We start from the raw sequence: 9,548 nt of genomic DNA, 5'->3' as shown, positions 1-9,548 counted from the left end.
TTGTGAGCCTGCGAAAAAATGAGCACCAGACCCCTTTGAAATGTGTTGATTGGGCATTTCCAGCTTTTTTTTTTTGAGTCACTAATCATGTCAGCTCAACAGAAGTCTGGATTTAAAGGACGGGTGTAGCCGTCATGATGTTGCCCACTGGTTGGGGAACTCTGCCTTTGGAGTTCTTTAGCTTTACATTTGTAGGGTGGGGTGCTGAGTTATCGTTTTTAGTTTGTTTAGTCTCCTGCAGTCACTAATTGTACAGGTGCAAGACACAAATGTCTGCTAATCAGTGCCAAACAGATCAAAATCTAGAATTTAACAGAAACTGAAATAAACCTTTTGGATTAAAAAAAACTGCTCCATCAGCAGAAACACTGTGGAGAGGGTTCAGTGACTGATATCAGTCGAGGTGAAGCAATTGGTAAATGGACACAACTTGCCTCACGCTCCAATGGATGCATCATAGAGCAGCTTAGGGTTGGGATTTCGCCCAAGGATATTTGGCATGCAGACTGGAGCAGCCAGGGATCGAACCACCAACCTTCCAATTAGTAGGTGACCTGCCAGCCTGATTCTATCAGTCAAACTGACCATGCTCCTAACTTGTTGAATACTAACCTTTGGAGCAGCTGCAAGTGTCCAGAAGTTGATCTAATGAACTGTAACAGTTATGAAGAGTGAAATTAGCTATAAAACAGCTGTTTCAGGCTATAAACACATCATTTTCTTCGCTGTAGCTAAATATTTGATGCAAGCACCAACCTTCAACATTGAGCTTCCACAACAGTTCCTAATCCTGTCTAAATGGCCAACTTTGCAATAAAATAAAAATCATATTCATGGTACAAAAACTGATTTTGGCCTCCGTGGAGAGTTTGCCTCTTCAAAGCAACTGTGTGGTTGGTGAATACATTGATTTTTATGAATAACAGGATAAATACACTGGAATGAAAAATGAAGCCAACGTGTTCATGCCAAAAACTCCGCTCACGTTACTGGACCTGTGTGTCAGCTGTTGTGTTGAGCTACATTTAATGGAACTGACCAATAATATCAACTGCTGTGAGGTGCAGAGTGTCCAAGACACTTTTGCAATTGGTGCAGTTTGTATTTTATTGGTGTGCTTTTTAGCACTGATTGCATTTATGTGTGTATATGCATTGCACTTGTACAGCGTATGAATTTGGTTTGCTACAGAAAGCACAGCTTATAAAATGCTAACAATGAGTCCAGAGACCAGTGGTTGTCACATGTCTTCAGTAACGGTGGGTGGTTTTAACACTGGAGTCTATAAGGATACAAGCTTGTGGAGTCAGCAGAGGACCAGAGGTTTTTGAGCTTGACTGAATTTGTTAGCTAATATATAAAATGAACAGAACGGGAGGGATTTTATTTTTAAGCAGATTTATTTATCATATTTACAGCTATTAATATGTACTGTCTGCCATTGTAATGATCTGTTGTGGCTGATTGAAGGTGGGAGAGCACAGTCCCGGCTTTAACCATAGGCTCAACTATTCGTCTCCTGCCTGGGTATGTTGTTTTCAATCCACAGACACACGGTCAGCAACTCCTCAGTTTGCTTGTGTTGTCTCTCTTTCCTTGCCCCTGGATATATCAGGAATTCATAAAAGTAGCATTATCTTCAATCATTAAATTTAAGGCAACTACATTCTGATGTGCTTCCTTCATAATTCATGTCTGTCTAAGATAAAAACTCTTTAATGCAGCGGTCCCCAACCCCCGGGCCTCGGACCGGTACCGGGCCGTGAGAGTTGAGGCTCAGGTGTGAAATGTATGGCTTTCAGGGTTTTATCGGTTTTCAGCGTTATTTTGTTATCGTTTTTATCGTTTACTCGGTTTTCCTGGGTCTTTTCACGTGTGTTATGAATAAATCTTCTTTTTTTGGTACCGGTACTAGTTTTATTTTGTTGTATTTATCCGCGACACCTTAAAGGCCGGTCCATGAAAATATTGTCGGGCATAAACCGGTCCGTGGCGCAAAAAAGGTTGGAGACCGCTGCTTTAATCACTGGATTTAGTATTATTATGGGCACTGGTTTGGTTGGTACTGTGTAAATGCTGGGAGCTGACCTGGGAACAGCACTCCCAACTAATCTGGACCTGTAAACTATGTAATACCGTGCCTATTAATTCTCAGTGCAAGTGTTTACGAGTTCTTTGACTGCTTCACTTCCTTTATCCTTCAGACAGAGCCTGTCCACGTCCTGTGATCACAAAGTACAGAAACTGTAAAGTTATTAGAAGTGGTTTGCTGTGGATTTGTGGTGGTTGGATTAACTGCTGTCAGGGAGCTGCTGCTTAAACTGCTTTCTGATTATTTCACTACTAATGAGGGAAAAAAGCAAACATATTGGAAATAAACCCCTCAAAATGACCAGAAATCCATAGGCTGTGGGTTTTTGATTGTAAGTTCACTTTAATACAAGTCAGAAGTGCAATTTGAACATGCAAAGGCACCCCTCTGATATAAACAGCATTTTAATTTTCTCAGCCTCGTGGGCTATTTAACTCGCTGAGCCACTGACCAAGGCTCTGTCTTTTCAACCCTCAGGAAGACAGTTGTGGTAACAAGTGAGTCAAATATATTCGTACATCGAGCTTATCTCAACCTCCTGGAAAGACCAGGGCATCGAGTGTGCTCCTAAATGTAGCCACGCTACTGTACACACTACAATGTGCTCACATTTTGTGGTTGTACGCTGAGCCTCTTTGAAACAGCTGTCCGCAAATAGAAAATGTGAGCATGAACTTCATATTTACTCTGTGGTTGAGACCTTAGTTGATGGCCAGTGCTGAATATAACTATTCTAAATGAGTTTTTCCTCACCGTGTCTGAGAGTTTTGGTCATATTAAGCCTTTCGGTTGGCAGGGCCTTTTCTTAGAGGTCCAAATTTACTCGTCTAATGTTTTCACGAACTTTGTGAAATCTCAATCACAAGAGTTTAAATGGTTGTCTGTATATAGGCTGTCTGTTTGTCTCCATATGATGAGGCGAGTGGATGAGAGGGGAAGTTTGTGTCCTGCTTGAAAAGTAAAAGCACATGAGGTGAGCTTTCTGAACAAACTCCTCATGTGGGTGCTGGTTACATTCGAATGGCACTCGCTGAAGAGGAAAAAGGAACTTAGCCTGAAATGATTAACTGCAAGGACAGGTAGTTTAAAATGACTGCGAGCAAGGCTTTGTTTAAACTAGCACAGGATTTGGATGAGGTGGTCTGGAGAGAATATATAGACAAGAAAAAGAGGCTGTTTTCTTTCTTTTTCTTGTCTTTTTAAACCAAACGACTGAACCCTACACCTTTAGAGGGACATTTCCATATACATCATGTCTTTGTCAGTGTGTCTCTTTGGACCATTCATAGAAACATAACATAGTTTTTTATGGCAGCCTGGGAAAGGGAAGAATAGCAACTGGTACAATGATCATGATTACAATCAGTTACAGTGTAACACTGGCTGTGAACTGTCTGCTGTTGAAGGAAGTGGATTCACTGTGTTTGTGGCCCTTCTTCAGTCTGACCACACTACACTATAAAAAAGACAACATGTACACAACATGCAGTAACATATAGACTTACATCATATTTAATTTTGATAAAAACATACTCACACTTGCAGCCCTCTGTTGACCTAATGAAATTTGAATGCACCAGCTTATGAAAGAACCGCCTGCACAGTGTAAGCACTGCAGTGCAGTCTTACTAGACCTGAGCTACCAGATGACGACTGGACGTGTCTCTCCTGCAGCTCGGGTAGTTTGGATCGTGTTCAGTATAGGCCAGTACACAGGCCAAATCGAAGGCACTCTAAAGCAGAGGTCCCCAACCATTTTTCCACTACGGTCCGACAATATTTTAACGGAACGGCCTTTAAGGTGTCGTGGATAAATACAACAAAATAAAACCAGTACTGGTACCCAAAAAAAGAAGATTTACTCATAACACACAGGAAAAGACCCAGGGAAACCGAGTAAACGATCCAAACGATAAAAAAATACCAATAAAAACTGATAAAAACCCTGAAAACCAGGAGGAGTACTGGTTTTAGAAGTACTCCTAAATAAATACTGCCATTCAGGAACCGTGATCACATCTTAAAGCAGGATAGTAAGAGAGACTAAATGATGCAGAGACAAAGCAGGGATGTGTGAACAGACGTGAGGCTGGAAACAAAAGAAGACTGAAGGAGGGTAAAAGGCTAGAGATGGAATTCTTTTAATAATAATAATAATAATAATGGATTGGATTTATATAGCGCTTTTCAAGGCACCCAAAGCGCTTTACAATTCCACTATTCATTCACTTTCACATTCACACACTGGTGGAGGCAGCTACAGTTGTAGCTACAGCTGCACTGGGGCAGACTGACAGAAGCGAGGCTGCCATTTCGCGCCATCGGCCCCTCTGGCCAACACCAGTAGGCAAGGCTCATGATTCGTGTTTGTGGTCGTTTTAAGTAAGCAGGCCTTTAAAATACATTTACTGCAGTGGATAGGCATTTACAGCCTGGACTGCTTATCTTTCCTATTCTTCTCTCCTTGCCTCCTTTTCCTTTCTGCTTTTGTCCTCCTCTCATGTGACCTAGAAACAGAAAATATTACTGCACAAACCAAGATTAGCTTTCGTTTTTCTTGCTTTATCCATTTCTCCTCTCATGAAGAGGGGAACATCATTCTCTATTCTTCAGGTCAGAGAGGGAACAATTAAGTGTGGAGGGCACTGGGAGTCAGTGACAGGTGATGAATGGCTGAGCTGGCTGCAACTGACAATATGCAGACAAGCTAGATAATTTGCAAATGGATGCGGGCAGATGGAGGATGGATGGGGTAGGAGTGTTTGGTGGTGGATGGAAGTGAATAAAGTCAGGGGCAAGAGAAGGAGAGGTGATGGTGCTGAGGGGGGTTAACCCTTCCAGGATCATTTCTCACCAGTGGAAGGAGGGAGGCGAGCCACCTGCCCAGCAGAGAGGCTCATTTGTTAGGGGCGATGGAGGCTTCCAGACAGCGTGCTGCCCTGGGGAACACAGTGCAGGCTAGTTAGCGTGGTAGCATCATCACATCACTGTGCTGACCAACAGCCTCGTGCAGCAGTGAGGTCAGCACCAGGGCTCAACTCAGTCAATCATAAATGATGACAGATGTGTTTTAACATCAACACTGCTGTTCATTTTGAAATGTAGAATTTTAAGCAATAAACAAGAAGACTTTGGATTATTCCCCCTTTTAGATTGCTTCTGCTTTCATAGCAAATGATGTTGACTATGAATTATGTTGATTATGTTGAAAGGGTTAAAGTTAGGATGAACCCATTGCAGGCCTCATATACACCAAAAATAATAGGAAGAAGAACTTCCCTGTTACTTAAATATGTTCAATATCACGAAGATTACAAAAATGAAAGACTTGATTTTTGTTTTTTTAATAGCCGCATTTGAGCGATTCTCTCTCCACATCCAGTCGCTCGTGGGCATGCTGAAGACTTTAGGCCCTGATGGGGAGGTCGAACTCCAGTGTGGCTCCCATGTGGCTCGACTCCTTCCTTCAGAGCAAAGAGCTGATTTCCGTCGGTGCATGTACAACCATTCTGGTCAGGCTTACACCCTGGATGACCTGGCTACCTGGTTAAAGTACGAATCCTGGTGTCAGGACTATGACGGCTTGCCCACTCCAGCGATCACCAGAGAGAAGCCTGATGTCAGACCAAGCAGACGCTCTGTTTCGGTTCTTCACAGTGCAGAGAGCTCACCCAGGTCACTAGGTACCACTCCAAACAAAGCTAGGCAGCAACCCTACTGCGCCTTTTGCGATAACCGTGCCCATCACCTGAATCAGTGTCAGGAGGTCATCAAGCTGAGTCGCGAACAGCTCACAGACTGGATAAAGACTAACAAGAGGTGCTGGCGTTGCGCACGCTCCCATCAGGCAGCACAGTGTACCCTCAAGAAACCCTGCAGCCTGTGTCAGGGTCGTCATCTACAGGTCCTTCACGACGTGAATTCGAAGTCCTTGAAGCCACATGGCCCAGTGTCTGCTCCCCCACGAGAAGGTGAGAATCCTACGGGCGTCCTGTACCTCGATCGTCCTACAGAGAGCGGCCAAGTCCTGTTAAAGGTTGTCCCAGTCATCCTTCACCATAATGGCAAGACTTTGAGCACTCACGCAGTTTTGGATGATGGGTCAGAGAGGACTATGCTGCTACCCACCGCTGCCCAGAAGCTTGACCTTCAAGGCATCCCAGAGACACTTCCATTGCGCACTATCAGGCAAGATGTGCAAACTCTGCATGGATCATGTGTCTCATTTGAGATCTCCCCTGGTGGCAAACCTAAGCTGAAGTACAAAGTCCGCAACGCCTTCACCGCCACCCATATTGACCTAGCCGAGCACAGCTACCCAGTGGAGTCCTTGCAGCGGAAGTACAGACACCTCCGAGGCCTGCCTCTCCAGTCCTTCAAGAAGGTCAAACCTCTCCTTCTTATTGGCAGTGACCACCCACAGCTCATCACTCCAACTGAAGCTGTCTGTCTTGGTCCACCGGGTGGTCCTGCTGCTATGCGCACCAGGTTAGGGTGGACACTACAGGGTCCCTCCAGCCTTATAGGTTCCTCTTCGTTGCCACACAAGTGCCTCTTCACGACCGCCCTTCCTCCCCAGGTGAGTGAGCTACTCAAACATGTAGAGAAGTTATGGCAGGTAGATGTTGTCCCGGTGCCAGAAGGCAAGGTGGTTACCCGTTCAAGAGAAGATAACTATGCAGTTAGCCTGCTAGAGCAGAAGACAGTTCGTGTAGATGTCGAGGGCATCCAACGCTATGCCACCCCCCTCCTTCGCCGCGAGAACATGCCACACCTTAAAGCTAGCCCTAACGCTGTCGTTCCCAGTTTGAGAAGTGTGGAGAGAAGGCTCCAGAAAGATCCAGAACGAGCTAAGATCTACCGGGCGGAGATAGAGAAGTTGGTCCAGGCCGGTTCGGTGGTTAAGGTGTCCCCCTCTGAGGTTGCTCAAGCAGATGAGTCATGGTACATCCCTCACCACCTTGTTAGCCACAATGGCAAAGATCGCCTTGTGTTTAACTGTTCGTTCCAGTTCCAAGGCCAAGCCCTCAACGAACATCTTCTACCTGGGCCTACCCTGAGCGCATCGCTCCTTGGTGTCCTCCTTCGCTTTCGAGAGCATGCCGTAGCCATTAGTGGTGACATTAAAGGTATGTTCCACCAGATTTGCCTTCTTCCCGAGGATCGTTCCCTCCTGCGGTTTGTGTGGCGGGATCTGCACCCCGAGGAACCGGTGGCCATTTATGAATGGCAGGTCCTCCCCTTCGGTACAACCTGCAGCCCATGCTGTGCAACCTTTGCTCTGCAGCGCCACGCCAGGGACCACACAGAAGGAGATGATCCGCTACGTCACTCTGTGGGACAGTGCTTCTATGTTGATAACCTTCTCCAGAGCGTGCCGACCCCTGAAGAAGCCCGGGACCTAGTGGACAGGCTAAGAACCCTCCTGTCTTCTGCTGGATTTGTCCTTCGCCAGTGGGCCAGTAATGAACCCAGCACCATTGGCCACCTACCTGAAGACCTCAGATCCACAAGTGCAGAACTTTGGCTCACTCAAGACAAATCAGACACCTCTGAGCCAACTCTGGGCCTTAGCTGGCACTTCCCCACGGACACCTTGGGTTACAGACACCGCAAAATCAGTTATGGCGCCCCCACTATGCGGAATATTTATAAGGTTCTCGCAAGCCAATACGACCCACTTGGCTTTATCCTACCATACACCACCCGAGCCAAGATGCTGGTGAGGCGCCTTTGGGATCAACAGAGGGGATGGGATGACCCGCAGCTTCCGCCAGAACTACTCCAGCAGTGGAAAACCTGGGAAGAGGAATTGCCGTTCCTTGCACAAGTCCTGCTTCCTCGCCCGTATCTCCCAAAGCACATCACGGAGTCAGTTAGTGAGAGAGAGATTCACATATTCTGTGATGCGTCAGAGCAGGCTTATGGCGCAGTGGCCTACATGAGAACAGTGACAGGTGATGGCAGCTCACATCTAGCCTTCCTGATGGCTCGCTCCCGTGTTGCCCCTAAACGCATTCTCTCCATGCCTAGACTTGAGCTGTGTGGTGCCCTCTCCGGAGCTCATCTTTCCCGTCTCCTTAGAAATGAGCTCACTCTGGACATAAAGAGGATAGTGCTGTGGTCTGACTCCACAACTGTACTCACCTGGTTGAGGTCCCAGTCATGCCACTTCAAGGTCTTCGTCAGCACCCGCGTGGCTGAGATCCAGGAATTAACTCACTCGCACACCTGGCGCTATGTGGATTCAGCCCAGAACCCTGCAGATGATATAACCCGTGGGAAGTCCCTTCCTGAGCTGACCAGACCCAATAGATGGAGTCAAGGGCCTCCTTTCCTGCTCCTAGGTCCAGAACAGTGGCCTCCAGAGCCAAGTGGCACCCTGGCTGAGCCTCCAGGCCCATCTGAGCTCCGTAAAGAGACCTTTTGTGGATTTTCTACCACCTTCGACCCCGCCACCTCGAACTTCAGCAAATATGACACCTGGACACAGCTGCTGGAAGCTGCTATTACGCAGTTGCATGGGGCGGCCAAAGGCGGTGGAACTTCATCGGCTTATGACTATGTTCGAGCAGAGATGAACGTCCTGAGAGAAGCTCAACAGGAGAGCTTCCCTGAGGAGTATCGACTTCTTAAGCAGGGGAAATCCATCAGTCGCAGCAGTCGTCTCCTCGCACTATCCCCTGAGTTCGACCACGAGAATGAGGTCATCCGTGTAGGTGGACGTCTTCGCCGCTCTGAAGATCTCGCATTTACCAGCTCCCATCCTTTAGTTTTGGATCCGACACATCCAGTCACCCGCCTGTTCATCCAGGACGTCGACAGTCGCCTGCGCCATCCAGGGCCAGAGAGGGTCTTCGCGGAGATTCGGCGCACTCATTGGATCCTGAGAGGCCGGGAAGCAGTTAGGCGTTTTCAAAGGACCTGTTTTGAGTTCCGCAGATGGAGAGCCCGACCAACTGTTCCCAAGATGGCGGACCTGCCAGTTGCGCGCCTCCGCCTTTACAAACCTGCCTTTTATTCGACAGGCGTGGACTGTTTTGGACCCTTTGTGGTCAAAATCGGGCGCCGTGTGGAGAAGAGGTGGGGCATCATCTTTAAGTGCCTAACTATCAGAGCGGTCCACCTTGATGTCCTAACCTCCATCGATACAGATGCCTTCCTAATGGCACTTCGACGTTTCATTGCCAGGAGAGGAACTCCAGCTGAGCTGTACTCAGACCAAGGGACCAACTTCCGTGGGGGAGAAAGGGAACTCCAAGCGCTTTTGCAGCCATGACCTCTGACCTGCAGAAGCTCCTGGCTCCCCATAAGATCGTCTTCCACTTCAATCCACCAGCGGCTCCTCATTTCGGGGGAGTGTGGGAGCGGGAGATTAGGTCTGTCAAGACGGCACTCTACACTACAGTAGGATCCCAACCCCTTCAAGAAGAGGTCCTCCACACGGTCCTTGTGG

The sequence above is a fragment of the Maylandia zebra genome, linkage group LG19 (assembly GCF_041146795.1).
Source record: "Maylandia zebra isolate NMK-2024a linkage group LG19, Mzebra_GT3a, whole genome shotgun sequence".
NCBI lineage: Eukaryota > Metazoa > Chordata > Actinopteri > Cichliformes > Cichlidae > Maylandia > Maylandia zebra.
This window is presented reverse-complemented; position numbering follows the sequence as displayed.